Source organism: Mchenga conophoros, linkage group LG9 (assembly GCF_057382185.1).
Source record: "Mchenga conophoros isolate Kocher_MC1m ecotype Shallow Benthic linkage group LG9, M_conophoros_male_GT1.1, whole genome shotgun sequence".
Classification (NCBI taxonomy): domain Eukaryota; kingdom Metazoa; phylum Chordata; class Actinopteri; order Cichliformes; family Cichlidae; genus Mchenga; species Mchenga conophoros.
In genome coordinates this window covers 24,089,549-24,106,806 of record NC_140534.1, presented here as the reverse complement: position 1 = coordinate 24,106,806, position 17,258 = coordinate 24,089,549, and positions in this window count along the sequence as shown.

Here is a 17,258-nt window from a genome sequence, read left to right as displayed (position 1 = left end):
AAAACACACAAGTCATATTGACAGTTTGGTTATGCAAGAGGGGTTGTAAGGATAGGTCTAAACTATATCTAAATGACAAAAAAAACAAAAACACTTAAAGATGGATTTACTTTCCAGTCCAGTATGGTCTTTGGGCAAAGGTCGATTGTTGGTAAAAAGCCAGTGGATAAGCAATGTCTCCGCCCATATGCTCGTGATGGCGCAGGAAGCGACTGGGTGAAGGCATAACACATGCCAGCCAGGCCTTGGCCTGCCACCAGACCCTGTCATCACCCTCACCTGCTGGGAGCAGAAGGCTTTCAGGAAAATGCCACTGCTTTAGATTTTTTGACAGAAGCACGAAAAGAAGATTTTAAACAAAAAGATGCACATTGTGTTAACTTTATTTATCTTTAAGAGTTCACAAAGTTCATGTATATCATCTACATTCTAATCTAGGCTAAAGACCAAAAATCACTTGAGTTGCTGAGTTCATACACTGATAGTCAATTAATATATAAAACAGCCCAGGGATGGAAAAAGAGATAAAAAGCATATCAACTCACGATAGCAGAGCAGAAATAAAGACTTCCCCAAACATATTGAAGTGGCAGTAAATAATGAAGACGTTCATATTGTAATTCAACATTTTATGTGTTTGTTAAATAGTACTTGGTGAGCGTATTGGCTTGAAGATCACTGCACAGTCCTGGGAGACATCTTTGCATTCTTATTTCTCTCTGTCAACGTTTTTAATTATATGTTGGCAGGGCTTAAGATTTCATTAAATTTGAGGGTATCATTTGGATGCTTGAAAGACAGCTTAGTGTCAGTCACTGCTAGGGTGATGGATATAATAAATCCTATGCTTTCTAATCCTGTGAAGTTAAATTCATTTTCCAAACCTGCAAATAAATCGCCGAAGACAACCCTCTGAAATGTGTAATAGCAGATGTCACAGGATTCACAGACAATTTGGAATACCCTTATTTCACAAGTGTCAGATAAAGACTGAGAGAAGTCAGAAAAGAGCGTAAGAAGAAAACTGACTGTAACCCAGTGCCTTCCAGAGATGAAACCACTTGCACAGCACCCCTGCCAACATGTTTCATAATATTTAACATTTAACATTGTTCGTTGATGTCGATAATCACTTCCCATCTAGTTTCATTTGTCAGTATTTTTGAATAATATGATTTAGATCAAGAGGAGTTTTTAAAGTTTGTTATAGAGTTTTGGTGGAATTCTAGACTTTACTTTACTGTGGCTCTTTACTATATTAATAACACATTATTTGTATGACTGTTGTACCCAAATATCACAACAAATTCTCCATCCTAATAAAAATGACAGAAACAAAATCTTTCTTTTAGTCTTTGGACATTAAGAGCTGGTAAAAAATAAAAACAATTACACTGTAAAAATGGGCAGTTTTCAATATAAAATGACCGCTGTAGTCAGCTTTTTACTTTTAGTCTTTAAACAGTGAGCATTTTGACTTTGGCCTTGATAGTGTTAGCTTTTAAGATGATAAACGCAGTCAGTTGATGTAAAAACAGATGAAATGTAGAAAAAAAAAGCTGCAGACAGAAGACAATAGTTGAAAACTTATTAGTGACCAAGCAAGGCCAGTTTAGTGGAGCTTGTTACTTTCAATTAAATTGTGTGTGCAATGTAGAACAAAATGTTAATAAGTAAACAAACAGAACAGGATAAACAGAACAGGATAAGCATTTCTACAACATTGATAAAGAAGAAAATTCTGATTTCCAGATGGCACAGGTATACAGCCTGAGGCACGGTGGCACCAATGTAGACCCAAACCATGATGCTCCTGCCGCCATGGTTCATTTTGAGGTTTTGGTTTTGGGAAGCCTGTTTTTCCTTAAAGCATCTATCCAGAACATTCTCTTAGACTTGTAGAACTGTGAGACTCAGGGATTTATTTGGAGAGCACTGGCAGATGCTGTGATGTCACAGGAACACATCCAATACAAACACGATAAACACATGCCCAAACAGAAAACTTACAAAAAATAAAACTTGAATTACATATTTTTTTTAACTTTAAAAACAACAAAATCAACAATAAAACTGTGTTTTACAAAAAATGCAAAAATGGACACTTTCATTGCCTAGTACACCTCCAAATCAGATACAGAGTGCTCAAAGATAAACAAAGATGAATTAGAAAACAACACCGTTTTAAGACTGAACATTTGAGTGAAGAAAGTATAAGCAAAACTCGTTTTTTCTGTAGCCAAACTGTAAAAACTTACCAGCTGACTACACTGACGTAAAAAGATGAACACTCAGAGAGCTAAATATGACTGCTCAACAGTTTTCATCCATTGTTGATTTTCTAACAAAATAATGAACTGCACCGCTGTCTGCCAGAATATTTGCTGTTATCTATTTGCTAAAGTGAATGAAAGCAGCGGAGAACCGTGTCTGTAAAGAACAAAGTAATTAAAAGAATCAAATCTGATTCCCAACATCTGTCCACTCACATTAGAATGTTTCCGGGTTTCTCAATCAGCGAACAGAATAAGATTAAGGGATTGTACTCATTGAGCCAAGCTCAGTGTTCACTTTGAAATGAATGAAGACAAACAGGTAATTACTCCACCTGGTATTGACACTGGACATTGATTTTTCCACTCACCAGACAAAAGTAAGATTACTTAGTTTAGTTTTGTTTTTTGGTAACATTGAACATTTCTGTGTCCAAAACAAGGTGACAGTCCTGTTTTATAATTTATAATGAAAATGAATATGAAAACAGACTCCTGAAAAGTCATGCGTTTTTACTTCATGTATGGATTTGATTTCTACAGCAGGTCCAGAGGTAGCAACAGGGGGGTAGAGTGATTGCATAATGACTTTGACATGCTAATCAAAATGTGGTGTAATTATTCTACTTACGCTTTTACTTCCAGTGACTTTAGTTTGCAGTGACTTACAAAATACTACCACTAGCTGAGTAGAAGAAGCGTAATGTGGTTTTGTAAACTTGCAATAATTTTACGAGTGCCGTTATTTAGTTCAAGCTTTTAAGCCAAGGTCCGATAAGCATCAACCGACTACATGTTTTATGTGTTGAGGAGAACAATTCAAAAGCACTGGTTGCTTCCTGCAGCTAGCAATATTTTATAGGAAGCATTTAAGATTCATATTGACTGACTAAGTTTCTGAAAACGGATAGACCAATTTCTTGGCATACCAGATATTATTTGGTCAATAAAAGAATAACACATGGATAACTAAAGTGAATGCTGATCCTGAATGGGTGTGGATTTGTTTGATGTTGGTCTTTTTTTTTTTTAATGACACGAATCTACCGCATTAAATTAGTTTTCTAAGAAATAGTGAGAACGACACCTTGTTATATCATATTGATGTCGATGTGACACAAAATGTACGACAATTAGAACAGATAAACTGTTAGTTCTGTAGCAATCGTAAACCACATCATTCCTCTTCTCAATGAGACTTTGGTCTAGTATCCATTTGAAAATGGGATAACGATCCCCTGCTGTTTGTTTGTATTTTAGAGCAGTCCTATATACCTAAGAGAGTGTTTTCTCTCAAACTCCAAAATTAGATCAAAACAATATAAAACACACAATCCCAGAGCCACTGGTCCAGAAATGCAATAACATGTTTTTTCTCATTCCGGCATTAATGAAGTTCATTCGTAACAGTTTAGTCTAATTCGTACAAATTGAAAGATGGTCTCTGCATTAGCAGCAGTGAACAAGTACAATGACAACTTCATTACCATAAGTAGAACCGTGCATCATAAAAATCATATTAAAAATTGCTCCCCAAATTGCCATATTAGTTTCTTTATGGGGTAATTTCAGCGCTACATGCAGTAATAGAATATTTTCTTTACCCTCCAGTGCATATTAAACTCACTTATCTTCCCCTATAAACTCTAGGCATTGTGAATTTGATGATAAAATAGGGAAAGTTGATTCTTTCCTTTTCTGGTAAATATATTTTAAATACGAAATCGTAACTGGCAAATGCTTCCAAAATGCAAAAACCATCTCTCTAGTATTTTATTTCTTATTAGCGAGCAAAAATTTACACTTACACAAATACTTCTTGCACAGGAGTGACTGATAAAGGATGAGAAGGGCGTATATCACATAGCTCCATGGCTTAAAGGATAGATCAAGTTTGGATGGATGAGGCTGAAAATCAAAGAAAGCCAATAAATGAGTGATAAATGATTAAACTCTGATTAGAAATATTGCTATTTTTCAGCACTGTCAGTGGAATAAAGACATCAGCACAATGGACTAGTTACTGCCTTTTTCATAATTGAGACTAGACCTTCTAGCTGTGCCCCACAGCTTATCATTAATCAAGCTGAATGAAGCCGAGGCAATGTGACAGCTCTGGACAGCATTAGATGGGGAAGGTGCTTTCTCAAGGCAGGTAGGTAGCGAGGCAAACCTGAGAGCCATTCATCTGCTATTCAAGCACTTCACCTGTCTTCTAATAAAGTTCTTTTCAGGTCCACTGTTGGACCAATCTTTACTAATCAATACCATCTGCATCGGCCATCAAATCCCTGCTGCTATCAACTGAGCAGCACGCCTTTTAAAACATTTACTTTCCAGCTTAACATCTAAAGATAAGGACGATCTGATTCTTTTATGGCGAGAAATACTTCTGCTACTTGAAGAGAAATATCCAAAATATTACTTTACTTTTAATCTATGTAATCTAGAAAGTGATAGCGACCAGCTGAGTTTCGCAGTCTGCAAGCCGATTGATTTTTGTAGTGACAAGGCCTTTATTGCTGGAAAAAGATGTTCATTAATTATGTCATTTAATTGGATTTAGGCAGGTGCACAATGAACACCTCAGCCAGGGTGGTCAATGGTGGGAAAGGCCTGAGCGTCACTCTTCTCCTTTTCTATTAGAAAGCAGCATGTCCCCTGTCTCCTAGAATTGCCGTGCTCTTTATTGATTAATGACCCTAATTTATTACCGAGAAGAAGGCTGTAAGTTGTGCTAAATGTACTATTAATCAACTTTTCAACATCAAGTTATGAGGATCTGTGTTGAAAATGCCACTAGGAACGCAGGAGACCAAGTGACTGTGTTCCCTCGGCTCCTGTAGCAAGAAGTCCAAGGTGCTGATTTAACAGGAGTTAAGAGTCTTTCATTGCTCTAATGCCGCCTGTCCTGTATGACAAATGTCTCTGAGAGAAACTGAACATAATTCCTGTTGATAGAGTGACCGTCATGTTCTTGCCACAATTCACAGTCAAGTGCAACCAGAATAATGAAACACCCGTCCACATCCTTGAAGACCATCTATTCGTTTCAGAATAGGAGCCGAAAAAATGCCCGCAGCTCCGAATACATCACAGATAAATCAACAATATTATATTAAGCTGAAAACAGATGAGAGGTTAAAGAACTGGAGGCAAGGCAACAATGAATTTCACCTCTCACAAGGCTGTACAGGGCTATTATTTCCCAGTGAATGGGGACTTTTATGACACTTTAAATTCAGCTTTATAAAAACTACAATTGATCATAATTTCTGAATGCACTACCTAAAGTCCTAAAGCTAGTACTTACTCCAAATGCATTTGAAACGTTCAAAAGCATGAACTCTTTTCTTTTTTTTTACAGATGTGTTATGATGTATTAAAATACTATGTGCAGGACTGTATAATAAACGTTTAAGGACACAGATTTCTTTCCAGGAAGAACAACTTAAACTGTTGTAACTGCACAGGCTTTAAATCTGTAGAGTTTCTTTTATAAAATATGGATTTCACTTATCCTGTGTTAACAACCCCCCCCCCCCCCCCCACCCCACCCCACCACCACCACCACCACCACCACCACCACTTCCTTTACATTTTAAATAAAATACCAAAACTCTAAAACTCTAAATGTAAATTGAACCTGCTGATCTCTTACTCTGTGCTCATCTAGAGTAATACAGTGACCTCTCTCAGGACCCGGGTAGATTTTCTTTTTAGGCAAAACCTCATTTGACTGCTGAAACTCAAAAGTCATGGGAGTGTGAAATCAGTTACCAGTCATTTAAAGTTTTACATCTAATGTTGCTTTGAGACTTGTTCACTTGCATAAATATTCATTGGACTGCCCAAGACTGTTGAAGTAAAATACATGAATTCTTTATGAATTACCATTTCTACTATGAACCAAGAAGCTAATATTAGTCACGTTGTAGTGATGAGGTGTGCTACACACTCAGTGTGGAGAGCAACTGACTGATTTTTGCACTTTGTAGGGAACATTTTGTTATGTATACGTGCTTAGTAGCAGTCTGCTGGGTGTTCCTATATGGCAGGGCTCGTTTTTATATCACTCTGCCTGTAGTTATTCTGGTCTATAGAATATTATTTGCATTCATTTTGAGAGAAGCAGGAATATGTCACTGAAAACACTGTCCAAGACTCGGTGTTGTCATTAGGGCTGAAACAAGTCAATGATTAATCACCTTGTGATTCATTTTGATATCAAATTGAAAGTTTCTCTCACTCTCTCTCTCTTTAAACAAAAAAGGGAGACAGTGTGTTTCCCAGCTGTTTGCTGAGTAAAGCTCCTGCTCCTTTTTCATTTTGATAAGCGAATACTTTTAGACTCGTGGTCAGACATAATGAAATTATCAAGATATCATATCAAAGATCATCTTCAGCTCTGGTTAATTGTAATGAAAAATATAGACATTTCTCAAATTCACATATAATAGATTAAGAACATGGAAAATTAACTAATTAACATTAGTTAGCTTTAATCAGGAAAATATCACAGATCGCAGACAAAAGGACTACAGCTTGTTACCCTAATCAGTTATGTCTCTAGAGGTAAAAAACGAAAGGTTAAAGGTAATTGTAAACATGTTGCTATCTAGTTAGGATCGGGATGCTTATTCCCTTAGGGCAGGCCCTAATGTCATAGACTCAAACAAGGTCAAAGGAAGCATGATAGCAGTGACAAATCTCAGGGGAAATGTAAGCTATAGTCCCCAAAATGACACCAGAACACAACATGACATGAAACAAGTTGATGTCTGCTGATGTGTCCTTCTAATGGTGTGGAATTATCAGATTTTTTAAAGCACAGTAACCTCCAAGCTCCCTTTTAATTTCCCGCGCAGCACTCGTGTTCTGTTCACAGGCAGGTGCGCCTGACTGAGGCTGCCTGCAGCATGCACGGCTGAGCTGCGAAAAAGCAATGTCCCATGATGATCGGGGGACAATCCACTGGTTTGTCAAAACCTGGCTGAATCTCTGGCTGCAGCAATAGCACCTTGTTAGATTGAGGTGCTCAATCAGGGGAGTGCTGGAGTGCCCGGCCAGGTTGAGAGTGGTGATTACTGGGGAACGGCTGTCCAAAGCCAGTGAAATGCTCCACCTCTCCACAGGAGGCCCTCTGACATTCAAGCCTGCATTTTCTGAATCAGTCTTGAGTGATTAGGGCAGCGACAGGCAAAAGGACAGATCAAACAATTATTCCTCCTCACCCTCTTCTCTATCCTTTTGACATGTGGCAGAGCTGGAAGAGTGCAGCACGGAATATCTAGCATGTTTAATCAGTTCTAATAGAAGTGTCTTTCTCTAGCTTATATTTTTATACCAAATATTATTTTCTTTGGATACAATGAAAACCCATTTTTCTTTTTACATCTTTTTTTTTAATTATCCACACCTTTTGAAGAAAAAGGTCAGCCTTTTGGGGTTGTTTTTTTGATTTTTACATGTGACCAAATAACAACAGAGGGGAAAAAAAATCAATTGCTTACACAAGCGGCATTGTTAAATGTAAGCAGAGCTTTAAAACTGTTGTGCAAACGCAATATGCCCTAATCCCTTTGTATGAGGGCTAAGTAGGTGAATTCACGGCACACACAGGCAGAGTATTAAAACCAGGAATGCATGCCACTTACACAGAGGTTATGCCTCATGTTTTATAACCTACAGCTTCCAAAAAAAAAAAAAAAAAAGACGAACCATATGACTGCACACATCAAAAAAACAAATAGGCACTCATAACAAGTCATGTTCCCTTGGGATTTTTGAAGGATATTTACATAATATTTAACTGCAGCATTGCCTCTTTTGTTGTTTGCTGCTGTGCCGTCTCAGCAGCGGGGACATACAGCAATAAAAATTAGTCAGCGTGAACAGGGGAGAGGGAGTACAGCATGTGTCAGAGCACAAGAGGGCAGTGTAAAATCTCTCTGACAGTCATCCATCCAACTAACTTGCCTCCCACCTGAAACAACAGCCATAAAACCTGTTGTAGGCTGCCAATCTCCAATGGCTGTTTTCTCCTATAAAGCACAGGCCTGAGATCTGATTACAGAGAAAGAGCCGGACCACAGTCTGCTGCAAGAAAAAAGGGGTGACAGTCTTGTATAACCGTTCAGCAGGGACTCCACTTTGATCTCTGAAGAGAGGACTTTCCATCTGCATGAATGTGTTTTCAGACATAATAACAAACAGTATTAGCAAATTAATAGAAGAGGAAAAAGGAATAAGATAGCCTCATATCTCCTCCGCTATGCAGAGATTATTCTTTGAGAAGATTAGTAAGAAGAAGATTACGGGTAATGAGTGGAAAAATGTAAATTTCGAGAAATGTTCATAGCATAGCTTTTTTGAGCGTGAGTTTTGCCCTCTGTCATGCACCCACCTGCGATGAGGGAGATGAGGCATAAATAGTCGATACTGTTAAAAAAAACCTACTTAAACGTTGATATTATCTGTTGTCGTAGCTCGAAAATGTTACAGAAACCAAATGCTTTATGACTAACAGCAAAGCAAAGTAATCCCGGCAGAAAATTAGATGGTGCATAGGTTTAATCACGTTGATAAAGAATGAGCTATAATCCTTGGAGTTTTAGTAGCTATAAAATGTCACATGAAGATCGTCATCAGCAAAAAAAGAGGGAAGGGGGAAAAATGACTAAATCATAGCCCTACGAGCTTCTAAAGCAGAATGAAAGAAGCATTTGCTATCTTTTTAAATTTTGAAGTAGTATACATTGTGTCCTATGTGCTGGTGTGTGTAGGAGAGATACTGTAGGTCTGCTCCGAAGTGTAGCCTTGAAAAATGGCCTGGCGCTTCAAAGGCTCGGGGATTAGAGCTTTTTATCCCATAATTAATATGACTGAGGAGAAAGCGACAGCACCTGAAAACTGGACAGAGCCGTCAGTATCCTGCTGTGGCCAGAGAGCACCCCAATACCCACAATGCACCACAGGCCGACTCCATCAAAGACACAATACCATGTTCACCCCATGTCTTCATTGAAAAGGCTTAAGGGTATCTTTCTCGCTCCCTTTCTCCCCCCTCTCTCTCTTTTTTGCTTACAATGCTTACAATTCAGATATTTGGTTTGAAGACCAAAACAAATACACCACACACATGATTTGCTGCTCTGTTTCCTCTTTAAAAATATTCAGGGGAGATTTTAGACATGTTCTTTGGCCTATGACCCTTCCGGGTCATTTTCATTTCCCACCAAGTACCAAATGAGGAGTCTTTTGAAGCCTCATCAGCTGCTTTTGTGGTTTCTCGAGATGAAAAATGCTAAAATTCACTGTCCAGTTTCTTCTTTTTATACCTGACATATAATAAATCTAATTATCAAAGCTATTTAAAATTATAACTTTAAAACGCTGCCTTAAATCGAAGCTCTTGAATAAATGATTTCCCTCTTCTTCTTTTTTTTCGTAGCACACGCTGCACTGTATATTCTGAATTTGACATTTTGTTCTCATGCCAAAATACAGGTGAAAGGTTACACTGCTTTCAGGGGGAATGCTGATTTGAAATTGCCAGCAGTTGTTTTGGAGAATTCCCTGGTTGCTTTGAAGTCTGCACCCCACTGAGTGTCCTAACTTTGACACAGACAGCCATGGCTGCGGCTATTTATACATCTTGTGGGAGAATAGGTTTCCCCCACGTAACAGACTCCCTTTTTTGTGCTGAGGCTATCCCTTGCTACAGAATTGGTTGTTGCTGTGATAATTAAAACACATAAAAAGTATATGAAGCCTTAGCCAGTCATAAACGTTGTTGTTGTTGTTGTCTTTTGTGTTATTTTTCCTTGTTGTTGTTGCAGATTGTAGGCGTGTCCTCACTCACTTTCACATAGCAGAGTACCAGGGTCACAGTCAGAGAGTCCAAACCAATGCATCTCTTACAATTCTCACAGTCTATTGATTCACCCTCTGAAATTTATGTTGCTTTTCAGTGAGACCCCCTACTGCGGCCCTCACTGCCTCCACGACAGGAGGGTCACAGTGACACAAGAGTGTTGGGCCAGATGCCGAGTGATCCCCTCTGATGCATCTCCGCTCCCAAAAGCCAGATCCATTGCCACGATAGGACAATCAGCCTCGAACTCTTTGAAATACCACACACCAGACCTGAATTACCAGCATCGCCCGCTATCCCGCTTGCACTTTTCTTCTTCTTCTTCTTCTTTTTTTAATTCTATCAACAACACCAAGTGTAAATCTTTGGAGCAAATGTTGAGAGAAAAAAAGGATCGGAGAAGAACTGGGGAAGATGAAGAGGAGGGGAAACAGAAAGAAGGAGGGGGAAAAAACACAAGTGGAGAACAAAACAACCCAGCTGGTCCACCTTTGCCACTGCAAGCCAGTGAAGTCACCCTGTGTTTTTGTGAGGGTGCGTGTGAACAAAACGGTCTTTGAAGTTGGGCTACAGCACTGTACTGTGGCATCACTACGGCCACTACTAAGCCCCTGCAAAAATGTGCAGGGTGATTATAGAAAATGCTATAGAATCCAGTCATAAATCAACTAAATTTTCATGCAAATGGCCTCCTTCATGGGGCATTTATGTAGTGTGTGTATAGCAGCATCAAAAGTGCATAAAAGGCGCATTTTGGCACTTAAAAGAGAAATCATTGAGACATCACAGCCCAAATGCACACAGACCCTTCAAGGTCAAACACAGCGAAATAATAAAACACTGACACACAGAGACACACACACACAAACACACAATTGGGAGGTACAACAAGACTAGAGAGTCGTTAAGGCTTTTATCTTCTGGTTGAAGGAGAAAGATCCACCTGACATCCCAGAGGGTACTGATCAATCATGGTCTGACTGGTTCAAACTGTTTGTGCTGGATTCCACATCTATCACCATCCGATGGAGCTCTGTGTCCAACTACAGCACTGAGAAAAAAATAGAGAGCACTTTCAATTAGGGCATGGCGAAATAAATTCACACTACTTGATTTATAGTGCACGACTAATTACACAAGCCTTTTTTGCATAATGCAGTCGGAGCTAAGCCTCGTATTTAAGGAGGTTATTGTCTAATGTCAAATGGCAGTCGGCGAAATAGGTGGAGGCTACAAGGTTTCATGTCCTTTGGAAAAGCTCCTTAGAATGACACGAAGGATAACAACAGACTAAGATGCTTTGATGTTTCAAAAGAAAACGAGGGCACTTTTCACATCTCATAAGTCTAAGTTTGTAGCCTTGTGAAAAACGTCAAACATGCCCACTAATCGTGAATTAAAGAGTTAAATTTTGTTCCTTAGACACTTAAAACCTAGAATACTTTTATGGATGATGGAGTTGGCATGCTACGCATGAGTCTAGATTACGCCAGTTCCTTAAATGTTGCCACTAGCCTATACCTCAAGGGAAGATATGAGGGCTTAACAATAGGTACAAGCTATAGTCAGAGCACTGGGGCACGCTGCACCTCATGAATATCATTAACCGTGAGCTCTATTTGTATTACTTTGGGATTACATCTAACCCTGTAATGCAGCCTGATTGTGATTGTGAACTGAAAACATGTAACAACATAATCATATGTAAAGCAAATGTAAAAATACAAATCAAGTTGTGGCATTAAACCGTCCCAGTAGGTCCGTTTGTGGAGAGTGAGCAGTGAGTGTGAAGTTTCTTTTTTTTCTACCCCTCACGGTGCCATTTATGTAGTTTAATTCAGGCCAATGTAAGTGCATATAATGAAAAAAGAATAAAGCTTAATACACACACATTCAGTATATATGTGTGTGGGTGTTTTTTCCCTGCTCCCTCAGTATAAACAATAGAAAAATACTTCCCTTATTTTCAGGCAAATAGTAGCAAAAACATCCATGTTACTCGATTTCAATGTGAAACGTGCCAGGTGGCTTTTACAACTTCATTTATCCACTGAGCACATAATTATCCACCTACATTTCCTTGCTTGTATTTAACACTCTATAATCAATGCTGTTAGGGGACAGTTGATCACATATTGTAGTGAGACTGTATACCTAAAATGGAAGCATCTCCTAACGGAGGCATCCTTGTACTTATGCTCCAGTAGATACAAGACAGCCAGTTCATAGCCTGTAATGTCCCGTTTAGTCAAAGATGGTGAATCCCAGCGTAGCAGAGGTGCCAGAAGCTGATCGTCAGCCTGGGAATTTAGACACATTTTCTATCGCTGAGCCTAAAAGATTCCACACTCCCACTTAAGAGAGTCCACACCTCCCAACAGGTGCCATATCTAAGATGAGAGATAAGACCATGATGGTGTTACACAGGCGAGATCAGGGCGGGCAATTCATTTTCCCAAGGGCCCCATGAGTAACTGGGACTGCTGAGAAGAGCCAACTCAAACCTGCTCAGCATTAATTTGATCTCTTTATGAAGAGTTCAAATATAAAAATATTTTAATTGTAACATCTATTACAACCGTAATTGTTGTAATATATTAATTGTAACAATGAAAATGAAATGGACATTGTAAAAACGTCAACATTTCTCACTATTTAATCAATATTCCCACTTTGTCCTGTTTCACTCCAGCCTATCCAAGCATGCACTCAAGAAAAGGGACAATGCTTCACTCGCTGTTGCCAAACTTAAAGTCATTATCCCCTGTACAGCACCGAGTAACTGGGCTGTTTCACGGACACCACAAGAGAAAAAGTGAAACTCCACATTTCAACATCCTCGATTCGTCTTGTTACGGTTCTGCTGTAGACGGCCACATTCAAACACTTTTGGGGGGTTTTCAGGGCATATTAGCATGTAGAGTCCACAAAGCTGGTCTTGACTGCTTAGCTAGCAATGGTTCATAGATAGATAGATAATCAACAATAATATAATCAACAATAAAATTAACATTTTTAAAAGTGAAAGTAACAAAGGATCACAGAGAGGCCCTTATAATGGGAGCTAGTAGGTAATATATTTAAGATAAAGAAACTTTAAAAAATGAAGTTAAAGGAAAATAAGACTGAGACTGCGCCAAAAATTCGTGTAACTAGTCTTAAGAAATAATATGTACAATATAAATCTAAGAAATATCAAGTTCTTATATTTTTCGGTGTATTTAGTCTCGTAACAGCGATTCAAATTGTAATCCTTAAACCACAAACTAAGCGCACAGCTTCACCTCTGACTTCAGTAAATAAATACTTGAAAATTTGTCTTCTTACAAACTCTACATCATTCTGTATCTTTTTTCTAATGTGAATCGACATCTAGCAAAAGATGTTTTTACAGTGAAGCTGAATTAATTTACACACATGTAAATACACAAATTAAAAAAGGAATAGCAGTCACATTTAAATAAAAGCAACAAAGCTGTACAGTGATTCGCACAAAATTATAAAAAACAGCATGCCATTCTCTGATGGAGACCTTATCAGAGAGCATTGGGTGGCTGAAATTAGACAAAGTACATCATCTATACTTACTGAATCTTAATTTCCCACTGACCTCACAGGAGTCAGTCAGGGACCACCAAAGGGCCAAATGTGGCCCACAGGCCATAGTGCCAATGCCTGGGCTATAATGGACAATTATTATGAATAATTGGGGTTTCCTTACCAGATTCTCCAGACAGTGAAAAATTATAGAAATATCAGGCAGTCACATACCTTATCTGTCTTCATATCCACTGACATTGCAAGTGATCCCTGAAGATATTACTTACATATCCCTGTAAATTCCATAAATTCCATCAAACACAACACAAAGATACAATTACGAAAAAGCCATTACATTTTTGAAACGTAGTACAAGCAAGTTCATGATTGCTATGTCTTATTTTTCTTTTTACAATTTTATTCCGTGTAACTAAGACATAGTTATTCCCCGATAAAATAAACAGACATAGTAATGGTTGTTTTAAATGATATATTTCTGGAAGGTAACTTGCCATTAAGAAATCCAGCACACGGTTTCATTACCCAGATTAATTTCCTTCACCAGTTTCTTGATTCTAGTCTGAAAAGAACATCAGATGTGAAGTTGTGGTATAAAGGTTTGGATTAAAAACCTGCTCTGACACTGACATGAGGTTCCAGTCTGATTGAATGTGAGAGCTGCTGATCATGTCTTAGTTAAGGCCAACCGATCAGGACAGAGGTGTCAGTTCAGAGCTTAGCTGGAGGTGTAAATGCTGCACTCCTTAAGTAAGATGAAAGAATGTTCCGCTTGATGCATACACTTGCTAAACACTTTGACTGAGGTGATCAACCAACCCCCAAAGACGTGTAGTGACAACAGATGATCTGCTCAGGTAAGCACCATCTTGCTTTTCAAAGTGCTTTACATTGCAACTCATCATAAGAGGTTGATTTCAAAGTCACTGCTAGTCTGCACCTCGACAGATTTCCTTCCCATGCGGATATGCAGCGAAGTCACGGATGTCTTGGAGGCACAGGTGATAATAGGGCCTTAATCGCCCTGCTGGTTCTGCTTGTCCCTCTCAATGTCACATATCCGGATGAATGTGGTAAATATCAGCCCATAGTTGAAATAATGCCACTTTATCTGCTTTTGTCAGACCAAGGTCTTGGTCACATGAAGTGGGTGAAAGATGAAAGGTGTAAAATATTTGCAATATTTAAAGCCAGTGTACTGTATAATCACCAGGTTAATGCTATTTGGATGGAGCAAGTTTGAAACTCTTGGATTAAAATAAAGCTGAAATGTGGAAATGCATATTTTTGCATGCGAGATGTAAAGGCTTTTTAAACTAGAGGCTGCTGCTTTGAGGCTAATTAGCATTTTCGACTGTGTAGTAATCTAGCATTTGGTCAATCAAATTTCTGCTGCACAGTAATACAGTTAAAGTTCAGTTGTTCCAGCTATGGACTGATATATTATACATTAAATATATAGTAGTTTTTCAAGTCTCCTGCATTGTATTTTTGTGGCACATTCTTGTGAAATATCAGTAAATACAACAAAGAAAGAGACCTTGGCAGAATCATTACACCCACATCCCTCTGCTTATTCTGCACCATAGCAGCTGTACCTTATCCCGCTATGCCACTATTCAATGCACTCTCATTTGTCATGTATCAAATGCACACTTCAATGTATTCCCCTCAAATATACTGTGGAAGAAGGAGTCTCTTACAGTGATGCTCTGGCAACTGTCCAAACCTCAGCTGAATAAACACAAGAGCCATTTGCAGGTTGGCAGACACTGAGATGTTTGCCTTTCAGGGCAATCTATCTCCCTCCCTTTATTCCAGTTCACCCCTTCTCTCTCAGACACAAAGGTGAAGAGTCGACAAGAGCTTATTACCACACAAATCAACATGTCGCTGTTTCTCGGCTCATCACTACAACTGAATGGCTGTATATAGGAAGTATAATGTGTGACCTGTCAGGGCCAGATTTAAAGTTGCGAGATGACCAATGTAGAAGCAGAAAAAGGGCATTATATCAAAGGGGAAAAAATCAGCTTGGATGAAACTGATGAATTAGTATGATTAATTAAGGCTGAAACAAATCTGATCTATACACTGAGTCGCAGATTAAAATGAGTAAATATTGATCTTTAAGTTAATTAACCAATTACATATTAATAAAGATTCTCAGTGTTTTATCATAATCATATCCTCAAAGAAATAATTTCCCATAGACACCCCAGCACATCCTTTGAATTTTATGTGCTTTTACTCGTAATTTCTTAAGCCAGTAATTGCTGCCTGGATTATGATCAGTCTTAATGATTTTGTTCCCCAGGAATAATGCATAGAAGTGATTAGGCTGGATGCTACAGATACTGGACCTATAACACCAATGATCAAGGTTAGCATCCTGAATCCCATGTGGTTGGTTTGGCAATTAAATTCATTTTGGTTAAAGTTCTTGTTTAAAAGATAATTAAGTGAGCTGGTATGTGTTATAACTCAGGTTTACTGAAGACTCTTTACCTAGCCTTAAAGTAGCTAGTACACTCAAATCTTGATTACCTTCTATTAGCACAGAGACTGGAAACAAGTCTTGTTTTTGCTTTAAATCTGTCCACTGTAACAAAATCCACCAATTTTCTTTTCTTTTCTTTTCTTTTCTTTTTTAGAAACAGATTATATGAAGTATCTGTTCTTGCTAGCTGCATTTCTCTGCTCATTAGCATTTGTGCTGACAGTAGCTTCATATTTACTAGACATACTTGAAAGTAGCATCATAATTCTGATCAACAGGGAAGATTTCCGGACCCTTTTTGTTTGTTCAGTGTGACACTATCTAACTGCTGAAGTGCTTTTAATATAATACAACTTCTCTTTCTATACTTTAACTAAATTTCCTGTGTTTTTTATGAAGGAGATTGTGTGTTTTACCCTGAAAACTTCCAAACCACAGGTGACCTGCCACAGGTCATCTGTGTCTTAACAAAAGAGCAGCTTCAAATGTGCTGCTCACATGATGCCTTCTGCGCAAATACAACTTGCCATCTTGCCAGAAACAAATACATACATTTGCTAAAACAGCATTACTTTAACAAAGTGTTAAAAGAGCTATTTGCATGAAAGTTGAATCATCCTATAATAATACTTTTTTTTTTCTTACACATATTTATATATACTAAAGAGTTGTCTTACATATTAAGAAATATTCTCATTATTTATTTATTTTTTATAAAAAAGTGAGATTAATTTGTTATGGCTCAATTCATAATTCAAAAAACCCCGCTCCCCTACATATACAGCGTTATGAGAGCAATGTATAAAGTCGCTGTTTCAGTGCTATTTCTTTCAAACACTCTGAAAACATGAGCATGGTAAATGCAGCTCCTCAGTTCAGCCTCTGAAGAAATGGTCAAAAGAAACAGCAAAACCTAAAACACATACTACTCCCATTGTGTATTCATGACTAAGCTCTTGTTTTGATATGGTCTTTCACTGACACAAAAGCAAGCAAAGTCTACTGTTTCTGTCAGTTTAAACAAATAATGATGCAACAGGAGTGCTTCCAG